This window comes from Schistocerca nitens, chromosome 2, assembly GCF_023898315.1.
Source record: "Schistocerca nitens isolate TAMUIC-IGC-003100 chromosome 2, iqSchNite1.1, whole genome shotgun sequence".
NCBI lineage: Eukaryota > Metazoa > Arthropoda > Insecta > Orthoptera > Acrididae > Schistocerca > Schistocerca nitens.
Genome location: NC_064615.1, coordinates 79178009 through 79201433, shown reverse-complemented (window position 1 = coordinate 79201433; position 23425 = coordinate 79178009). Strand labels below are relative to the sequence as shown.

The window sequence follows — 23425 nt, the reverse complement described above, 5'->3', positions numbered from 1 at the left end:
GAGGACGTAGGTTGCAAGTGCTACCAATTATTATTAGATATCCCGTGATTTTTGCCACCCCAGTGTATTGTTAACCGCCAGTTACACAATTCGTTCCATATGAGAAGTGTACGAGGTGCTGCATCCGTAAAACGACGTCATCAACAATTGATCGCAGCGGTTCCGGTGGAATATGATCAGTGTGTTCCTGTGTACTGGCCTTTAGATCAGGTAGAGACCTAACGTGTCCATGGTAAATGTGTCCTTGTAGATGAGCCCCAATCCAAAAGTCACATGGATCCATATCAGGAAAACTCTGGGGAGAACATTTTCGTGTAAGGCTGTGTTAGAGAGATCTTTCACTGCATGTAAACAGTTGTTTCCACACAGTTGCACTTTTCCAAAAGCAATAACGACATGCTGTACAAGATCGTCTTGATAATGTACAGACGTCACGGTACACCTGGCAGATCCTCTGTGTGTATTCTCTCGTAAGAAGAACGGTCCGAAATAAAATTGCTTGCGTATCCACACCATACTGTCACATACGGCGAGTGCGATGGCTCTTCATGTACAACAGGCGGTTTAACGGACTTCAAAATTCGACAGTTCTGTATATTCGCTGCACCCTGTAGTGTAAAATGTGACTCATCACTCCACAGAATATTGCCCAACCACAATCCGCACCAGAAACCGAAGAGCAAATTGAGAACGCTGCAAATCTTGAAGCTTCAGTTGCTGAACCACCTGTGTCTTCTGCGGTACAAGTGTAAAACTTGTAGATCGCATAACTTCCTGTACTGTTGACCATGGGATGGACAGTTCTCGTGACACTGCACGAGATGTAGCATTACTTGCGGCACGTGCTGCATGCAGCAACGTCGTCAATAAGTCCCACCGGGATGGACGTTTTCCTCTTCCATGTGCCACACGAAGCTCACCCGTGTTTTCGAATTTCATTATAATATTCTTCAAACCATTTAATGACTGCGGGACTCTCCGCAGACCTGGCAGTCAGCGATACTCCCTCAATGCAACACTCTAATTGCTACCGTTTGTTCACATGGAACAGTTACACTAACAGCCACGGTTTCTCTTCTCCTTAGTCACAATGTTCACTCACGTTACGGCTTGTCAAATGATAGCGTGTAGGTCATACCGTCATATTGACAATGTTCAACACCAGATTTGCACCTGGTGCTCGTAACTGGAATCAATGTTTTTTTCCAGCTTACATCGGTTCCGCATTAACGCATTAGCATATTTACCAAGTTTCGCTGCCATACGATAATTACAGTCTACACTGGACTTCCGCGAGTAGCTACACTTCAATCATAACCAGCCGGTACCAGCAAACAAGAAACAATTTAATTACGTGATTTTATTTTTCCTAGGTGTTTATTGAAACTCAAGTCATTTTGCGTCTTCCTTAGTAATTAGCAACTCCTGTGCTTATGGCTGAAGGCGTTTACCGGCGTTGTTTTAGTTACACAAAATCTACACTCCTGGAAATGGAAAAAAGAACACATTGACACCGGTGTGTCAGACCCACCATACTTGCTCCGGATACTGCGAGAGGGCTGTACAAGCAATGATCACACGCACGGCACAGCGGACACACCAGGAATCGCGGTGTTGGCCGTCGAATGGCGCTAGCTGCGCAGCATTTGTGCACCGCCGCCGTCAGTGTCAGCCAGTTTGCCGTGGCATACGGAGCTCCATCGCAGTCTTTAACACTGGTAGCATGCCGCGACAGCGTGGACGTGAACCGTATGTGCAGTTGACGGACTTTGAGCGAGGGCGTATAGTGGGCATGCGGGAGGCCGGGTGGATGTACCGCCGAATTGCTCAACACGTGGGGCGTGAGGTCTCCACAGTACATCGATGTTGTCGCCAGTGGTCGGCGGAAGGTGCACGTGCCCGTCGACCTGGGACCGGACCGCAGCGACGCACGGATGCACGCCAAAACCGTAGGATCCTACGCAGTGCCGTAGGGGACCGCACCGCCACTTCCCAGCAAATTAGGGACACTGTTGCTCCTGGGGTATCGGCGAGGACCATTCGCAACCGTCTCCATGAAGCTGGGCTACGGTGCCGCACACCGTTAGGCCGTCTTCCGCTCACGCCCCAACATCGTGCAGCCCGCCTCCAGTGGTGTCGCGACAGGCGTGAATGGAGGGACGAATGGAGACGTGTCGTCTTCAGCGATGAGAGTCGCTTCTGCCTTGGTGCCAATGATGGTCGTATGCGTGTTTGGCGCCGTGCAGGTGAGCGCCACAATCAGGACTGCATACGACCGAGGCACACAGGGCCAACACCCGGCATCATGGTGTGGGGAGCGATCTCCTACACTGGCCGTACACCACTGGTGATCGTCGAGGGGACACTGAATAGTGCACGGTACATCCAAACCGTCATCGAACCCATCGTTCTACCATTCCTAGACCGGCAAGGGAACTTGCTGTTCCAACAGGACAATGCACGTCCGCATGTATCCCGTGCCACCCAACGTGCTCTAGAAGGTGTAAGTCAACTACCCTGGCCAGCAAGATCTCCGGATCTGTCCCCCATTGAGCATGTTTGGGACTGGATGAAGCGTCGTCTCACGCGGTCTGCACGTCCAGCACGAACGCTGGTCCAACTGAGGCGCCAGGTGGAAATGGCATGGCAAGCCGTTCCACAGGACTACATCCAGCATCTCTACGATCGTCTCCATGGGAGAATAGCAGCCTGCATTGCTGCGAAAGGTGGATATACACTGTACTAGTGCCGACATTGTGCATGTTCTGTTGCCTGTGTCTATGTGCCTGTGGTTCTGTCAGTGTGATCATGTGATGTATCTGACCCCAGGGATGTGTCAATAAAGTTTCCCCTTCCTGGGACAATGAATTCACGGTGTTCTTATTTCAATTTCCAGGAGTGTATTATGAATAACGATTAATGTGTTAACAGCCAGTTCCTGCCTACGTTTTCGGAGGTCTTCATTAGCCGTACTGTAAAAGTCGTAACTGTCCCCAGAGCCATCCAACTACATTCCTAACAATAAGTAGGAAAAACAAGAAGCAACCCGTAACATTCCATTACATACACTTCTACAATAATCGGAATGCAAACAGTACTGCAGCATCTGTGGCTGAATAGGCACTCAGAGCCCTGGATTCACCGTTACCATCGATGCGACGTGTAAAGAGTGCTTCAGTGACCACAAGAACCATTAACAGGCGGCTCACGGGAACGGGACTGAGCTCACGGCGCCCTTTTGCGCCGACTGTCATTGCCCTCTGCATTACGACAAACCCATTTGCAGTGGTGTCGGGCACATTCGGCATCGAATCCCATTGACTGAGTAGAGTTGTCTTCTGTGATAACTCCTGCTTCGAAATGCTCCACGACGACCAGCGAAGACATTTTTGGAGACGCCCCGGACAGCAGTGGGATACTGACCTGTCGATCGCTCGCCATGTGGCCCGACAATCAGGAGTTATGGTCTGAGGATCCATTTCATTTCATAACAGGATCCCTTTGGGTGTGACGCGGCACCCTTACAGCATAGCGGTACGTCGACTATATTGTACGCTCCGTTTTCTTTCCCTTCATGGTTGGACCCTATGGAGTAGATTCCCAGATATGTAAGTGGCTCGAAGACTTCTTAAATAAAAGAACCCAGGACGTTGTCCTCGACGGCGAGTGTTCATCAGACACAAGGGAGCACATAATTTTTTTTTTTTTTTCACGAGTCAAAACGCTTCACGGAGAAGGTGTTAAGAACAGAGCGAGTGTATTTAAGTGTCTAAGGAGTTTAGTGGAGCAGAACAAATGTTTATAACGAACAGAGGCGTGGAAGATCTCCCACTTAGACTGATGAGCTAGTGCAAAATATCAAGGAAACTGTTAGTGAAGACCGCCGATTGACAGTGTACGAAATTTCTGCGATGATTCCACAACTCTCCAGAACTCTGTTACACGAGACAGCCACAGAAACGTTGGAATGCAAGAAACTGTGCGCAAGATGCATCCCAAAACATCTGACAGAGTGGCACCAGAAAAATCTGGCCAGCAGCGCCTACGAATTTCTTGAGCAATTTGAGTTGGGAGGTGTTGATTTTATGAGCTTGTTGTGTCTGGAAATAAACTCGGGTGGCTCTTTACACGCCTGAGACAAAAAGACAGTAGTCACAGTGGCGTCGCACCAATGCCCCATCTCCTAGAAAATTTAAAACCACAATTTCGGGGAAAACATTATAGCCTCAGTGTTTTGGGACCGAAAAAGCATCATTTTGGTAGAATTTCTGCCTCAGGGGGGCACCATCAGTGCAAAACGATGTTGTGAGAGCCTAAAAAAACTCAAAAGGAGGATTCAAAACAAAAGGAGTGGCACACTATGAGAGGAGGTGCTTGTTGCACAACGCCCGTCCTCACACAGCCTTAGCCACCAAGGCGCTTTTGGACTCGTTTGGTAGGGATGTTTTGAACCGCCCCTCTGTATTGCCCCGACTTGGCGCCTTCAGATCATCAGCTTTTTGACCCGCCTGAAGGCACACATTGAGTGGAATTAAATTTTCAACGGACGAGCAGGTGCAGGAAGAGATTCTGAAGTGGAGGAAGGACTTGGCGGGTGTGTTCTTCGAGGAGGGCATAAAGAACCTTGTGCCATAGCTCACCACATGCACTGAACGGGATGGCAATTGTGTGGAAAAATTGTCGACAAGAGTATCAACAATATCCTGTAATTTTTTAAAGATACATGTTTTCTTAGAAAAAATGTAAAAATCTAGTACACTTATTTTCTGAACATGCCTCATACAGGGTGTTTCAAAAATGACCGGTATATTTGAAACGGCAATAAAAACTAAACGAGCAGCGATAGAAATACACCGTTTGTTGCAATATGCTTGGGACAACAGTACATTTTCAGGCGGACAAACTTTCGAAATTGCAGTAGTTACAATTTTCAACAACAGATGGCGCTGCAAGTGATGTGAAAGATATAGACGACAACGCAGTCTGTGGGTGCGCCATTCTGTACGTCGTCTTTCTGCTGTAAGCGTGTGCTGTTCACAACGTGCAAGTGTGCTGTGGACAACATGGTTTATTCCTTAGAACAGAGGATTTTTCTGGTGTTGGAATTCCACCGCCTAGAACACAGTGTTGTTGCAACAAGACGAAGTTTTCAACGGAGGTTTAATGTAACCAAAGGACCGAAAAGCGATACAATAAAGGATCTGTTTGAAAAATTTCAACGGACCGGGAACGTGACGGATGAACGTGCTGGAAAGGTAGGGCGACCGCGTACGGCAACCACAGAGAGCAACGCGCAGCTAGTGCAACAGGTCATCCAACAGCGGCCTTGGGTTTCCGTTCGCCGTGTTGCAGCTGCGGTCCAAATGACGCCAACGTCCACGTATCGTCTCATGCGCCAGAGTTTACACCTCTATCCATACAAAATTCAAACGCGGCAACCCCTCAGCGCCGCTACCATTGGTGCACGAGAGACATTCGCTAACGATATAGTGCACAGGATTGATGACGGCGATATGCATGTGGGCAGCATTTGGTTTACTGACGAAGCTTATTTTTACCTGGACGGCTTCGTCAATAAACAGAACTGGCGCATATGGGGCACCGAAAAGCCCCATGTTGCAGTCCCATCGTCCCTGCATCCTCAAAAAGTACTGGTCTGGGCCGCTATTTCTTCCAAAGGAATCATTGGCCCTTTCTTCAGATCCGAAACGATTACTGCATCACGCTATCTGGACATTCTTCGTGAATTTGTGGCGGTACAAACTGCCTTAGACGACACTGCGAACACCTCGTGGTTTATGCAAGATGGTGCCCGGCCACATCGCACGGCCGACGTCTTTAATTTCCTGAATGAATATTTCGATGATCGTGTGATTGCTTTGGGCTATCCGGAACATACAGGAGGCGGCGTGGATTGGCCTCGCTATTCGCCAGACATGAACCCCTGTGACTTCTTTCTGTGGGGACACTTGAAAGACCAGGTGTACCGCCAGAATCCAGACACAATTGAACAGCTGAAGCAGTACATCTCATCTGCATGTGAAGCCATTCCGCCAGACACGTTGTCAAAGGTTTCGGGTAATTTCATTCAGAGACTACGCCATATTATTGCTACGCATGGTGGATATGTGGAAAATATCGTACTATAGAGTTTCCCAGACCGCAGCGCCATCTGTTGTTGACAATTGTAACTACTGTAATTTCGAAAGTTTGTCTGCCTGAAAATGTACTGTTGTCCCAAGCATATTGCAACAAACGGTGTATTTCTATCGCTGCTCGTTTAGTTTGTATTGCCGTTTCAAATATACCGGTCATTTTTGAAACACCCTGTATATAGTTGTAGAGCAAGAGCTCTTACGGTATTCACTTTAGTTCCCATGTTTATGAAACGTTGTTCTCCTGTTTTGGTCCATACTACCACCTCTCAGAATAGAGAAAAGCATAGAGCTTACAATATAAGCGATTTGTTTCACAGTATAGAAGTGCTCATAGTTCTTACGGTATGTATTTGGAGCGCATGTTTACTAGACTTTTTTGCTTCGAATGATCGTTCCTATTATATGCCTGAATATCGACCATTCCTCATGGGACACAAACTATAAAAGTCACCGTAAACTAATAGTGAAATAAATAACTTGGAAAAAACAAAATCCATTCCATTCCCCAAATGCTCTCAGCTGTTTTAATAATTAAAGAGAAGGTGCCTTTTCAGCATGGTATCTCCAACTCCTACACTCCAGTTCTGTTTAGGTCTATCTCGTTTCCGCCTTCCTGGAGTGCGGAGTTGTGAAACCCGACTCTTCCCCCCCCCCTCCCCCCCCTCCCTCCGCATGTATGAAAGACGCGTACACTCTTCGGGGAATTCTATGATCATCATACGTCTCATATAGCCATTGCATTCTGCTCTGCTGAGCATTGCCTTATGAAATGGAAAATACACTGACCGAAAATAATCGAAATACGGAGAAATAATTAATGCAGAGTAATGAAATTACGGGAATAAATTTATCTAGGAAACATATTTAAGTGATTAACAATGCAAGGTCATAGGTTACTGCAAGTATGAGAAAAGTCATTGCAAATGTGAAATGCTCGTACATTAATAACCAGCGTGACCGCCAAAGTGTTGAATGCAAGCATACAAACGTCCATGCATAGTGTTGTACATGTGCCAGATGTCAGTTTGTGGGATAGAGTTCACTGTCTATTGCAGGTGGTCGGCCAATACAGAGACGGTTAATGCTGTTTGTGATGACGCCGGATTTGTCATCCGATTATGTCCCATATGTTATCGAGCAGGCCAAGACAACATGTCGACACTCTGTAGAGCATGTTGGGTTGCAACAGCGGTATGTGGGCGAGCGTTATCCACTTGGAAACCATCCCCTGGAATGCTGTTCATGAATGGCAGCACAACAGGTCGAATCACCAGACACACATACAAATTTTCAATCAGAGTGCGTGGGATAACGACTAGAGTGCTCCAGCTGTCATACAAAATTGCACACCAGACAACAACTCCAGAAGAAGGTCCAGTGTGTCTAGCACACAGGGAGGTTGGGTGCAGGTTCTTAACTCCTAAACACACGATCATCACTAGCACCGAGGCAGAACCAGCTTTCGTCAGAAAACACAAGAGACCTCCACCCTGCTCTACAATGAGCTCTCACGTGACACCACTGAAATCTGAAGTGACGGTGGTTTGGGGTCAGTGGAATGCAGGCTACAGGGCGTCTTGCTCGGAGTTGTCCTTGAGTAACCAATATCTAATAGTTCATTGTGTCACTGTGGTGCGAACTGCTGCTCAAATTGTTGCTGCAAACACAGTACGATATGCGAGAGTCATACGCCGGCAGTGCCACGTGATCGTCCAGAGCCCTGCCTTCTCGCGACCGTACATTTACGTGACCACTGTCAGCAGTCATGTAGAGGGGCAACATTCCTGCCAAGTCTTGCGCTGTACCGCAGAAGGAACATCTGGCAGCCCTGCTACACAACCCCAAACAAACACTATACGAATAAAAACAGTACAAACAGATGAAGTCTACACACACGAACACCCCCCCCTCCCCCCCCCCCCCACACACACACACGAAAAATAGATACACTAAAATCTGCAAAGACGCACCATTTACACACAAAAGGAACACCATATAAAATACAACACACACACACACACACACACACACACACACACACACACACACACACAAAAGATAAAATGCAAACAAAATTCAAATTTGGCGCTGAGCTCTCTGGTGAACAAATAGACACTGACTTGGCTGGGAAACATAACAAGCCACAATCACACTGTGTTCTGGTGTAGTGAAAAAGTATTTTACTACGTTATTTGTGGAAAATACTTTTTATAGTTACGTATGCATCACAACATCTCAGCATGATGTGGAGAATGGAAGCGCTTGCCACACGAAAACGTAAGTAAATACGAAAATAGGCGCGAAAACATCGCGAAAAACTAAATTACATTCTAGAAGATAGGTCCACTCCCAGCAAAAAACTTTCTCATCGACATCGTTTGGTTGCAGATGACAAGCTACCTGTAGTAATTAACACAAAAGTGATCCAGAAAGTTCATGCACACCAAATGTAAAGGTATTTACAAAAAGTAATGATCTGTTGTTTGAAGTAAAAATGCACATAATTTTATAATCATTTAACAAAATGTTCACATTGCAGAATAAATAAAAAAAAACGAAAACCGACTGATGATGGCACAGTGGTGCCGAAACATGTTTGGGATTAGATTAGATTATTTTTTCGTCCCATAGATCCGTGCTGAGGAGATCCTCGTGGATGTGGAACATGTCAATTTTTTTAAAAGCTGAAGTAACAGTACTAATAGTATGAATATATACAATACATCATTTGTTTCAAATAAAAAATTCGTTAATGGAGTAGAAGGAGTTGACCACTAGTAAGTCTTTCAGGCTCCTTTTAAATTGATTTTTATTTGTAAATAAATTTTTTAAGTTTGCTGGCAAATTATTGAAGATGAGTGTTCCTGAGTAGTGGACCCCTTTTTGAACTAAAGTAAGTGCTTTTAAGTCCTTGTGCAGATCATTTTTGTTCCTGGTATGGTATGTATGAACTGAGCTGTTTGTTGGAAAAAGAGATATATTATTTAGGACAAATTTCATTAAGGAGTAAATATACTGAGAGGCAGTAGTTAGTATACCCAGTTCTTTGGAGAGGTTTCTACAGGACGTCCGTGAATTTACTCCACAAATAATACGTATTACGCGCTTTTGGACTCTGAAAACTTTTGTTTGACTTGAAGAGTTACCCCAAAATATTATACCATATGACATTATGGAATGAAAGTAGGCAAAGTATGCAAGCTTTTACATTTTTATGTCGCCTATGTCTGCTAACACTCGAATTGCAAATATAGATTTGTTAAGGCGCTTCTGCAGTTCTGTTGTGTGCTCCTCCCAACTGAATTTATTATCAAGTTGTAATCCCAGGAATTTAAGACTGTCAACCTCTTCTATCTGCTCTTCTTCATACTTTATGCATATGCTGCGTGGAAACTTCTTACAGGTTCTGAATTACTTATAGTGAGTCTTTTCGAAGTTTGTCAGTGAGTTGGCTTTAAACCATTTATTAATATCCATGAAAATATCATTGGAAGATCTTTCTAGAACTACACTCGACATACTATTTATTGCAATACTTGTGTCATCTGCAAACAAAACGAACTCAGCTTCTGGCAATGACCCTAAGATGGATCCTTGTGGGAGACCACATGTAATTTCTTGCCATTTTGATGATGACTGATGACTTAATTCACTAGTCCCTTGCACTGACACCCTTTGTTTCCTGTTAGCGAGGCATGACTTGAAACATTTTGCAACACTGCCCGTGACACCATAGAATTCTAATTTATTTAAAAGGACGTTGTGGTTCACACAATCGAATGCCTTTGACAAATCACAGAAAATACCTGCTGCTTGTAACTTGTTATTTAATGAATTAAGTACGTTTTCACTGTAGGTGCAAATAGCCTTCTCTATATTAGAACCCTTCAGAAATCCAAACTGTGTTCTTGATAATATGTTATTTGTGGTCAGATGGTTGAGAAGCTCCCTGTACATTACTTTCTCTAAAATTTTTGAGAATGCTGGCAAAAGTGAAATCGGTCTGTAGTTTGATGGTATCTTTTTATCCCCTTTCTTGAATAGAGGCTTAACATCTGCATATTTTAGCCAGTCAGGGAATGTCCCAGTTATAATTGACTGGTTACACTGAGAAAAACGGTGTTTTGCATAACTGGCGGACCTCACATAAAAAAAAAACAGTGATGTGTTGATAATGGCGTCTTTGTCACCCTAAAGACATTCTTGATTAACATCAACTCATCGCGTCCAGTTTCTAAGGTAACTAACGCTCACGCCCGTTAAAGCGTGTGCTTAAAGCAATCGTGACTTTCATCGTCATAGTGACGGTACTACTGCCGCTCTTACGTGACTGACGCGAAATTTGAACAGACATCACGTTTCCAATGTAGAAACACGTCTGCAGACTTTGGTTCATGTCTCACAGCTCCTTTTTTGGTGTTGCGATTTTTTCCATTAGTGTATTTTTACATTTTATCGTCGCTATACGGAAAGAGAGCGATAAGAAAGCAAGGTACTGGCGACGACTCGGCAGGCAGAACGCTGGTGTGAGGCACGGCGGCGCGGAGTTGTGAAACCCGCCCCCCACGTAAGAGAGACGCGCGTAGGGCGGCAAAGGTGCGCAGGCGCGTTTTGGGGAGGGGTGGCGGGCGCGCTGCGCGGAGCCGACCTCGGCGCGACCCACCCACCGCCAGTGTGGCGGCAGCCGCAGCAGCAGCAGCCGACACAGACAGACAGCCGGCGAGTCGGCGGTTTCTGGCCAGCGGCGCAGTCAGGGCCCGCACCCGTCTCTCTGGCAGGTGGGTGGCCCGCCCTGCCGCGCATCTCTTCCCGCTAGCCGCGTCTCGGGCGGAAAACTGCGAAACCCAGTCACCAACGAGAAAGTAGATTTGCTTCAGGAGCAAATTGTAGCAGTTAATTTGGTAGAAGTACTAACTGTACTAGGATTTAGGACGCAAGTTCCGCCCCAACAGCGGTAAACAAATAGTTTAAATAAAAAAGTGCTGCGCTTGTTATTCTTAGATACCATTACTAGGCAGTGAGTTTCCTGTTCGCTCATAGCATGTCGAAAGGTCGTAAGAACAGAGAGATTTCCTCGTAGCACAGAGGATTTATCGAACGGAATGTTCTTTTGTTTTCCCAAATATTTACCTTCTCTATATGTCTACCGTGATTTTTTAACAATCGCAGTGAATCTGATTAGCCGCGAACAGGAACCTTAAGAAGGCATGCATTGGCGCCCTTGACGTCCCTATGCTAGCGGCAGTGCATCGTGCACACCACCTTTCGCTGTAGAGCCAAACAAACCCAGTGTATGTGCCAAGACTGTAAGGTGAATCATCGGGTTGCGGTCACGTATTCGGTGCTGTAAGACGAGCAAACGATTCCCGTACCTAAGTAAAGTCCAGCTGACGATCTGTAACAGGCACGTATGAGTTAAATAATTACTCCCATCCTATGCGCCTAGCGTTTTCATCCTTTGCACCATTCGTCGGTTTTTGTTTGTGTTGGGGAGGAAGGTGAGAAGAAAATTTTCTTATTATTGGTTCAAAACGGCCCTGAGCATTCTGGGATTTAACTGCTGAGGTCATTAGTCCCCTTGAACTTAGAATTACTTAAACCTAACTAACCTAAGGACATCACACACATCCAAGCCCGAGGCAGGATTCGAACCTGCGACCGTAACGCTCGCTCGGTTCCAGACTGTAGCGCCTAGAACCGCTCGGCCACCCTGGTGGCCGGCTTTCTTATTATTATTTGCAGTACTGTGTGGTACCGTAATGGTTTTATGGACTGTCATCTGGTCGTTGCGTTTCGCCTACTGTTCCGGGTGGTAAGCTGTAAAAGTTTCGCTAAGATAGCGGCAATATGAGTTACGTACGCCCTGTTTGAAAATTTGATTATTTTTCTAAATGCGAGCTTTTAGCTTATTCATCTGACATTCATTGCGAAGCATTATTGCTAACACGGCCAGTGCATCTCATTCTCTGCATTGGAAAGATAAACAACGACCCGATGCAGATAATTGTCTGGAATGAACATTTGAGTTGTAAAAAGAAATACTTGGGAAACGGTTGTCAGGCAGCAAAAATTCTCAGCTGAAAATAGTATGACATTTAGATACATTAAATCACCTCTGCTTCGTAGTAGTCCGCTCTAACTAGCAAGATGGCGCAGCGGTTTGCACACTAGACATGCATTCCAGATGAATAGGGTTCAAATCCCGTGCAAGCATCATCTGTAGTTTTTCCAGAATTTCCCTAAATCGATAAAGGCGAATTACGGAATGAATCCAATGACCGCTTTGAGAAGGACGCGGATGTTTGCCTTCTCCTACTTGTGAGTGATTCCCTCTCCATTGACACATTATTGCTAATGAACGTTTTTAAAATAGAGTGATTCAAGCTTTATCGGATTCCTATGGCAGAGTCATTTCGTTGACTGCAGTTCCATGCGCTGATAAAAGCGCCATTAATACTAAAACGGTCTGTCTCTCTAAAATTCTACCATAAAGATCTCCAAAATGAACTGACTGTTACTCCGTTTTCAGATATTCTTTTCTCATATTTGGAATATTTCTGTCAAGCTGTTCTTTTCCTTTGTATTCCCGACAGTTGTGTCTTAAGGTTTAGAATGCTAGAATATTAAGCTCGTTTTGAAAGAATAATTAGTTTAAAGACATGAATAGGCAAAATAACCCTCAAAATTAATCGGAAGTTTTGTCCAGTTTTCAGTCCACTTGATACTGAAGAAACTGATGTTTCGCCAGAATAGTGACTCAGAGATAAAGAACAAAATGTGTCTGTCGATTGGCAACATTTTTCTGTAATGAGGTAGACCTAATTTTACCTTTGGCCCCCGCGGAGCACGTGACGTTTCTCGTCTTGCTCTGTAAACCTTAATAGAAACTAAGGGTAACAAAGGATCACAGTCAGTGTGAAAAAGTCAGATTCGAAGTTGGAAATTAAATATCAGCTGCAACTTGTTACATGTGCGGCCGCTGTGGACGGTGTTGTCTAAAGGACACACAAAATCGATTTGTCGAGGAGGGAAGGTGTGTTCGACGGAAACTGCTGTGACAAACCGAGTTCTACTAAAAGAGGAAAAACTACATATTTATTACTCTGTACTGTCCCATGTACTTTATTTCTAGTAGTTCTATTAGTCCTATTAGTCTGCGTTCGAAATTGTGATCCTTGAACTGTTACTTAATTAGCTTTTGGTTTCACAATCGACACTTACGAAAATCATGTTAACATAGAACATATCTTCAGCACATGCTATACATAGAATACAAAGCGCACAAATGTTATATAAGAACGGCGATTTAAGCTCCTATTTGTAGGTCTCGTGTAAGTGGGTGGGTGAGCTGATTCATGGGCACGAGGAAGGTAAGGGCATGTCACATTCAATGCCTACTAAATCACTGTTGAGCATATGCCAAACTTCTGGTTGATCACTTAGTTTACATTACTGAATGCTTTCGTTGCATTTCACTTCACTGAACATTCGTCGGTGGGTGCCGAATACGTCCATATTATAGATGTGATTATTTATTCACAAAATCTGCAATGTTTGAGCCCAGTGACAAGGCTGAGGGGAAACTGTGACATAGTAAAGCAGACGTGTAGGCGGTCTGCTGGGGCAAGCTGAAGTCCTTGCGGTAGGTCAGAGCATCACTTGGCAAATGTCGAGCGCGATCAGAGATGCCAGGAGCCTTTATTGATATCAGATCTGTCTTTCAGGGGAATAAAATATTTTCTTCGTGATTATTTGCGGATGGTATTGTAGTATAGTGAGGAAGATTTTTGTTTATTTCGGTTTGCTATTGTGCAGCTAACTTTCCAGTGAACACTATTAAACTTGTCCATTTATAGTCTGCTTTTTCGTAATACACGGCACAATTGTGTCCCTATTTTGTAAGACTGTAGGAGGATATTGCACTTACGGCATCTCGCCTAGTGTAGACGGTAACGGCTCCTGTTTTAGTAAAGCACACGATGACAGGTGACACCGTTGTCATTGTGGCACGATGCTGAACAACCTTAAAATGAAGGTAAGACTGTTGCTGAGACGCCCCGAGAAAAACAGCAGGTAGCGAAACCCTACTCACATATGCTTGATATGCATTGTGGATTATGTAATACGTGTATGTTGTACAAATCAGGAGCAGGTTTAAGAGTCTTCCGTCAATGAACGAACATGTGGTCCTCATTCATTCACACCAGTCATGTGAACATTTCCGGAATCTAGTTTGATTGTGGGAGAGAACTACCACGCTCAACCGTTCCTACCACATGGCGTCAGTCCTCTAATAAGAGCTTAATAACGAACACCGTAAAACCCTCCACAACACAGATATACCTACGTTAATGTGTATAATACAGCACAGATGCATAGTATAGAGTGTTGATACTTTATTATGTGATGTTATTTTATTCACTCCATTGCTATGAAGTCACAGCTCTCTGGCGAAGACTCTCTGACGCTCTACAGAAACATGTTCCATCTTTTTGTTTACTTTTTCTAATACAACAGACTTTCCACCTATATATTTGTTGACGTTGACGTCTCTTCATTATTCTCTGGTTCGTAGGGCGCTAACTGCGTAGATGGAACATTCATGCAATATACAGTGCGTTTGTTTTAACTTGACACAAATAAATACTTCGAAAACGAAACATCGTACGAAAAAAATGTTCTAGGTGAAAAGTTGGGACATATGTCTGTACGACAGCTAGCCATCTTCTAACCACCCTCGTGTTTGGGCAGGTTCGACTTTGTATTTACAAATGGAAACCCCCCTATTTTTATTGCATATAAGGATTCTACGCCAAAAAATTGTTTTCTATTCGTGGCTGTTGCCACTACAGTCGACAAATATTAAGCGTGCCTGTTTGAGCAATTAAGAACCCGACGCATTTGCTTCTACATTTCGTTTACGATGTAAACCTTTGTGTTCTAACGATTGATATTTATATTCGAAATTTACTGTGATGTTGCAAATTTGATTGTACAATACCATATGATTAGCCGTTTCAGTGTCTGCTTAGAACCTTCGTTCAGCTTGATCCAGGAACGGCGACATGGATGCAGTAGTTTTATGTTTCCACCGGATGCCAGCTATCTGTGAGTCGCCTTGCCTCTCACCATTGAGGTGCTTGATTTCGGTGGTTATCTATGGAACGTGCGCGTGTCACTATCACTTTATGGACATTTTACCTTATTACAATGGTTGTGGTTTGTATTCCGTCAGTATCCGCGTAGCGGCCAGCACGAGAGTTACAGCGGTTCGATGGAAACATACGCCGAAAACAGTCACATTGTTAGGGGGGGGGGGGGGGGGGGGGTGGGTTCGAGGGCGGCCACCTAAATTAAGCATTTCGATGGTTGGAGACTGACTACAATCAACCCCACAGGGAACAGAAAACTACTTTATCATACAAGTAGTTTATCAGAAATAACAGTGTCTAGGCATTATTTGTACTGTACAATCACATTTGCATCACTCAAGTAACATTTGAACATCAGTATCAACAGTTAGAACACAAAATGTTACGTTTATATTGTAAATGAAATGTAGAATCAAAGGCGTCGGTTCTTAAATGCTAAAATAGGCACACTTGATATTTGTCGATTACAGCGTCATCTGCCACAAATGGGGAAACAATGGTTTGTGTAAACAGTACGTACTTTATGGCGTAGAATACGAATATGCAATAAAAATGGGGTGGGGTGTTCCCATTTGAAAATACAATTTTGACCCCCCCCCCTCCCCCCCCCCCACACACAGGAGGGGCAGATGGAAGGTGTCCATTTGTAGCGCAAACAAATGTCCTCTATGCTAATATTAACTTTCACCTAGAACGTTATTCTTGTACGATGCGTCGTTTTCGAGATACTTGACAGTCTGAAGTTATACACGCTGTGTATGCCACCCATCCAGTCTCTGTCCATCAGTCTCATCCTGTTGCTCATTTTTTTTTCTATTCTGCATATATATTATGTAAGATGACTGAAAGCCTATAAATGTGTTTAGAAGGCCACGTGTGAGTATAAGTTTGTAACACATGAGACTGTTACATGTGTGAAACAAGGTGAATTGCTGGACTTTTGAGATAAGTAATCGATTGGATATTGGATCATTACAAAACTCAGTAATAAACTCTTGCTGAGAAAAAAAAACCCTTGAAGCTTTCGTAATATTACGTACACATCATCCAGACAGGCGTAGTTAGGTACCTTTACAGAACATCTACGTGCAGGTACAGAAGCATCAGTCTTCTACAGTTCATGGAAACGGAAAACCAAGTTGCGACTGCGAGTTTCAAGCGACATACGTAGACGTATGGTGATCATAGTCAACATGTTAAATTCTTTTCCACTGACCTCTGGCAAGTGACATTGAACCGAACTTCAACCGTTCCGCTGTTTATGGTAGTCAAAAGGAGTCTATTTCAAATCCCTGCACGACCATCTTAATTTAAGTTTTTCAAGACATCTTTTTTAAGGTTCCGGCTGACTCCTCATTTCTCTCCAATTCAACTAAGGATTCGTCTTTAATTACGCGAGTATCGCCATCTTGTCTTCCTCCGTCTTGCCTTCCTTCTTTCTTTTATACTCCATAAAGTTGCTAGAAGTTGCTACTGAAGTTCTTAGACGAAGGAAAAGTGAGAGGATACATTTATTTTCCCGCTCAATTTCTTGTGTCCTACCTTCGCTAGATATCGAAGTTAGTAAAATATGATCGCTCTGATAAAACTACCGAATTTTTTAGGTAAACGCATTTACATTGTATTTTGCATGAATTGTGTTCCAACAGCTTGTATTCGAGACGCCCAGTGTTCTTCGCAACCGCCACTGTGTGTTAGTTGCAGTGTTGTGTCAACCTATCATCATGTTGAACATCGCAGACGTCCAACGCTGGTGATTTGGCGTTGGTAACTGAGTTTGTGCATTCGTGAAGAGAGTCGAAAATGAGCAAGGAATATTAGGAGCTACTGTGTCCAGTGCCATGACATTATAAATCTTTCATGAGAAAACACAATTTGTGGAGAAAAATTAAACCTAGTGGTACAGGAAGGAAAAAATTAAATAGCATTGCTTTTACACACACACATCAAAAATAGTTTTGCATCACCCCGGTTCCCAGAACTCCTGAAGACAGACGTTGACTGTGGATATTGTATCATAGACACAGCCCCTTTGACTGTTCAGAGATGTCACTGAACCCGCCCAAAGATGTAAACAACCATGCATGAGCAGCGCCTATTAGACAGAAGGGGTCCGACAGCCGATCAGTTCCAGCCATTCCACCGGGAAGGAGGTACACAGCTCGGGTTGTCTGTAGTTCAACTATGCCTAGACGGTCAATACCGCGGTTAGATTGCGAACGCATTGTTACTTTGTGCCAGGAAGGGCTCTCAAAAAGGGAAGTGTCCAGGCGTCTCGGAGCGAACCAAAAGCGATGCTGTTCGGACATGGAGGAGATACAGAGAGACAGGAACTGTCGATGACATGCCTCGCTCAGGCTGCCCAGGGGCTAGTACTGCATTGGATGACCGCTACCTATGGATTATGGCTCGGAGGAACCCTGACAGCAATGCCACAATGCTGAATAACGCTTTTAGTGCAGCCACAGGACGTCGTGTTACGACTCAAACTGTGCACAATAGGCTGCATGATGTGCAACTTCACTCCCGACGTCCATGGCGAGGTCCATCTCTGCAACCACGACGCCATGCAGCGCGTTACAGATGGGTCCAATAACATGCCAAGTGGACCGCTCAGGATTGGCATCACGTACTCTTCACCGATGAGTGTCGCATATGCCTTAAACCAGTCAATCGTCGGAGACGTGTTTGGAGGCAACCCGGTCAGGCTGAACGCCTTAGACACACTGTCCAGAGAGTGCAGCAAGGTGGAGGTTCCCTGCTGTTTTGGGGTGGTATTGTGTGGGGCCACGTACGCCGCTGGTGGTCATGGGAGACGCCGTAACGGCTGTACGATACGTAAATGCCATCCTCCGACCGATAGTGCAACCATATCGGCAGCATGTTGGCGAGACATTCGTCTTCATGGACGAAAATTAGCGCCCCCATCGTGCACGTCTTGTGGATGAATTCCTTCAGGATAAAAACATCGCTCGACTAGAGTGGCCAGCATGTTCTCCAGACATGAACCCTATCGAACATGCCTGAGATAGATTGAAAAGGGTTGTTTATGGACGACGTGACCCACCAACCACTCTGAGGGATCTACGCCGAATCGCCGTTGAGGAGTGGGACAATCTGGGCCAACAGTGCCTTGATGAACTTGTGGACAGTATGCCACGACGAATACAGGCATGCATCAATGCAAGAGGATGTGCTACTAGATATTAGAGGTACCGGTGTGTACAGAAAGCTGGACCACCACCTCTTGAAGGTCTCACTGTATGGTGGTACAACATGCAATGTGTGGTTTTCATGAGCAATAAAAATGGCGGAAATGATGTTTATGTTGATCCTTATTCCAATTTTCTGTACAGGTTCAGAACTCTCGGAACGAGGGGCTGCAAAAAAATTTTTTGATGTGTGTACAAAAGTAACGGCCACGAAAATAATTGCGGAGCTAAACTATTGCGCTCACCATGTCGACAAGTACGCGATCTCTTCAACACAGCAGCTAGAGCAATACAGTATCTACAAAAAGAAAAATACGGCGAGAACCGCGTAAACAAAACTTTAGGGGAGACCTGCTACTGTCAAACCCTCTTGCGATCGAGTGACTGGGGAGAAGGGGCATCTGTGATGCATAGATCACAAAATCTGTCAAGCGACCAGTATAATCATATAATGTGGTCTGACGAGGCTGCACCTACCACAGAACGTGCTTCTCGTGTGCAAAACTTGGGGTGAACTTTTATAGTACAGAATGCGTTTTTTTTTTTTTTTTTTTTCCCAACTCTGAGCTGGGGTGAAGATTCTACAATGAGTCGGCCGATAATATCATGGTACGCAGTGTGTTGTATTGTCGCACTGAAAGGAAAATTAAGTTCGTAACTTTCGACCGAGTGGCACTGTTGGTACAGTGTGGGTCCGTGCGGGATTGTTCGGCAATGACACCGTTGAACACACGAGACAGATGAAACTATCATTGTTTGTTTCCTCCGTAGTGGAGGCTATCATCGAGATTGGTTGGGTGAGCTTGAGGATTAAATAACATGTCCGCTGTGGCCTTGCACGACCCCTGCATTTAAATTTCTCGGAGTATAGGGCCCCACGGTATATTCTTGAGAAGGTGGCCCGTTAAATGCCGCATGTCTGCTCGGCCTTCAGATGGTGTACCATTCGTGGAGAGCGATCAAATATATTCTGATACCATGATTCTGTGCTTGAAAGTCGCACCTGTGGCAGGTTCAAGACCTGACGACATTCTAGTCATATGACAGGCTAAACTATTCAATTCGCCGTGCCAACAATACAGTATTTGCGTACGAATGTTTGTGGAGTGTTGATGACGGTCGTGGTACACAGACGAGACAACGAGACGCATTTTCAGATGAACTTAATTTCTTGAGTATGATGGAAGTGCATTTCTTGTTGGAAACATAGTTCTGGTTGTATGATAAAGCAAGAGACTGGCTTTGCCGACAAAACCGTTCTGAGATAATGGTTGCTGTTCGGAATGTGTGTCAGTTGTAGCCTTTATTCATTTCCCTGACGGAGTCTACTGTAGGCTTGTGCGTACGTCAGGGAGGCGATGGGCGGCTGCCGTTGTGCTCTTGGACGTTTGCATACTCAGGCAACCGGTGGTGCCGGCTCGGCTGTGGTGCTAGGTGACACGGCCAGCTCGGCCATAGGTAAAGCTGACTGGCTGGTGCTAGATCTCTTGAGAAGTGGCGGAGGATTTTAGGAAAGTGTGGCCCATTTGTAAAGGAGACCGCGTGTAGAAAACTAGTGGGACCCAGTCTTGAGTACTGCTCGAGTGTTTGGGATCCCAGTCAGGTTGGATTAAAGGATGACATCGAAGCCGTTCAGGAGGGAGCCGCTACATTTGTTTTTCGCTCAACATGCGAATATTACGGAGATGCTTCGTGAACTCAAATGAAAATCTTGGAGCCAAGATGACATTTTTGTGAAACAGTATTGGCATTTTCAGCAGACTGCAGAACGATTCTACTCGTGCCAATGTATTGCGTTGGTGCATAATTTCATAGCGGTTTTGTTTTGTATGTTAGTATTCCGGATGCTATGGGTTTATTTATTGATTGTCATCTTTTACTTGTAGCTGACTGTTGCTATTTGAGTTCACATATTGTAACTTTTGTCATTTGGAAATAGTGAGTGGAACTGTGGACGCTAGAGAATGGAGTGACAAGTGGAGGAATCGGAACATTTCCGGCATATTCCGCTGTTTGAGTTCAGTAGAGGGGTGACAAAAACGGAGGCAGTGGAAAACATTTGCACCTTAGTGGGTATAAAACCATTGGACAGAGCACGGCAAGTAAATGGTTTTCTCGTTTTAAGGAGGATCGTTTGACATTACTGACTCTCTATATTGATTAAGACCTAGGGGCTTTGGTGAAGATCGTTTAAAGGTGTTAATCCACAATGAACCAGGATATTGTACTCGAGAATTGGGATATGTGATGAGCTGTAATTATTCCGCCACCGTGCGACGTTTGCATGCAATGGGGGAGGTTCAAGAATCGGGTGTATCGCTACCACATGTTCTAAACCAAAATGAAAAAAATGAGCAATGGTCACATGTGACTCTGTACTTGCACGTCATGACAATTGGCACGTGAACAACACCGACCACTCTTATCCTGTACCGATACTGGTGACGAGAAATGGCGTCTTTATGCCGACATAAGGTAAAGAAAGGAATGGTTAGGTCCAAACAAAGCAGAATTCTCCGTACAAAGACCTACACGTATACATAACAAATAATGCAATGCATCTTCTGGAACAGCGACGGTGTGGTGTACTACAAGTAGCTTCTCCGAGATGTAACCATTACTGCTGACATTTATTGTCAACAACTGAGACGTTTTATAGAAGCAATCCGAGAACAGTGACCAAAAAGACTGCTTGAAGTGATGCTACACCACGGTAACGTCCGCCGGCATTCTGCTAGACCGAAAAAAACATTTTACAGGCGTTGTCTTCGGAAGTCATTCCGCATCCACATTATTCGCCAGATCTTGCGTCCTCAGATTTTCACTTTCTCCGTTCTCTATCGAACAACGTTCAAGGAACTTCCTCTCCGGATGAAAATTCGCTCCGACCATGGCTGGACGAGTTCTTCGCCTCAACACCACGTGATTTCTACAGTAGTGGAATCGAAAAGTTATTCCAACGTTGGCAGACTGTTTTAAATAGTGAAGGAGAACATATTATTGACGATAAAAGTCTCTGTTACGTGTATCTGTCGTGTTTACTAAACTTAGGGAAAAACGCTACGAACTTATGCACCAACCTTATTCATTTCGCGTAGGGACCGCGAAGATGAGAGAAATCAAGGCTTGTACGGAGGCATATACACAGGCGGTTTTCCCTCGCCCTGTTTGCAAATGGAATGGGAAGAAAAGTGACAAAAGGTACCCTCCATCATGCACCATTAGTGGCTCGCAGAGGATGTATGTAGATGTAGGCCTGCATCTGGCTGGCGGCATCTGGTGGTTTTAGGGCTAGGAGGACATCAGTTCGACCCTTGGCTCATCAATGCTGTGGCTGGTCCCCCTGTCACGCGGTCGTGTCAGGTTGATGGTGGAGCAGTAGCGGCCTCACGGCGGAACTCGAGACTGCAACAGACGTCAACTCGATGGATCACTGGTTCAGTGACCAGCCTGGCTGAACGCACAGTATTTATATGCACCTAAGCAGGTTTGTTGTGGTGTTCCTGCTGTAAGTATCACACGTGCTACGTGCTGAATATGGCTGGTCTTCGTAATCAGCTGATCGCCGATAGTCTTTGGCGCCTAAATTCATGCCGTGGCTCAATGTCATGCCAGTATGTTACGGTACATACGGTACATGGTTGCGTACAGCAATGTGCTGTCTTGCATTAGCGTCGCACCATTACATCCTCCCCTCTTGGAAGAATTCACCCCTCCAAATTGTAATCTGATGAAGACGATGTTTGGTTTGCGGGTCGCTCAACTGTGTGGTCATCAGCGCCCGTACAAAGTTCCAATTTTTACGCATTCCAATCTAGTCAGTCACGAATGATGATGATGATGATGATGATGATGATGATGATGATGATGATGATGATGATGAACTTATGAGGACAACACAAACACCCAGTCCCCAGTCAGAGAAAAATCCCCAACCCTGCTGGGAATCGAACCTGGGACCCTGTTATCCAAAGGCAGCAACGCAAGCTACTAGACAACGAGCTACGGACAATCTGATGATGGCTAGCAATAACAGTTACTCAGATACCTTAAAATCCTTCCACAGTTTCTATGGTTCAGTTACTGATTGGCCTTGAAAACTTGCACTAGTCCAGGTTAGCTAATATGTATTAGTACACTTTGACTTCTGTCCAGACCATACACACTTAGGTCCACTTCTATGTAATTTACTCGCTGCTTCCTGCGGCAATCGCCAGGCTGTCTCTGCAAGGAGTCCATAACACACTTGCAGTACATGACCCTGACTGGTCCATTCGGCAGCAATTTCAAACTATCTTGAGGGGGATAAGGTTTTGGGATTTTGGGATATGTCCTACAGTAGTACTCCTATTTGATTTTCTAGCGTTACACAATTACGTGCTCACTTTTTTTCCAAGAATTATCCTCCTCAAATCTGTACCTAGCTTCATCAATGTATCGCTCATCTTCGTCAACATTGTCGACCTATTCCGCGAGTTCAACAAAAAGAGCATTACATAAATTATTTACAAAAAGGGAAGCGATGATAAAGTTATTGCAGTCACGTTTCTGATGGTAACATCTCGAGAACTTTCGCTTAAATCTTTAAACTTATCCTCTCATCCCCAAGACACCCATTCACTATACTGTGCTTCATAAGCTCTCCAATACCACTGACGTACCGGACGACTCAAAAAGAAAGTACAGATTTCAATTGTTTACTACAGACAAAGCATAAAAGATTAAAAACACCTTGAGCATGTCACTTGACAGAGTAAGGTTTAAAGTTTTGACACAACTGTACTGTTGTTTGTTTGTAGCAACTTGGCGACTACACCACAAGAGAAACATTTTTGTGTGTTGGAAGTTCCACGAAGTCAATCCATTGTCCAAATGGAACGTGGGGGTACACAAGAGACAGACT

General features: G+C 44.7%; 1 protein-coding gene across 4 annotated transcripts in view; it reads left to right on the top strand.

Annotated features, from left to right (window-relative positions):
- Window positions 1-23425, top strand: part of LOC126235755 (uncharacterized) — a 304031-nt gene that overhangs the window by 64010 nt on the left and 216596 nt on the right. The window contains exon 1 of one of the 4 annotated variants that reach the window (XM_049944554.1): window positions 10836-10936. The exons of the other annotated variants lie outside the window; for them this stretch is intronic. The gene's annotated coding sequence lies outside the window, so the exon portion shown is untranslated. Of the gene's footprint in view, window positions 1-10835; window positions 10937-23425 lie in introns of those variants that run through there. 4 annotated transcript variants of the gene reach the window in all.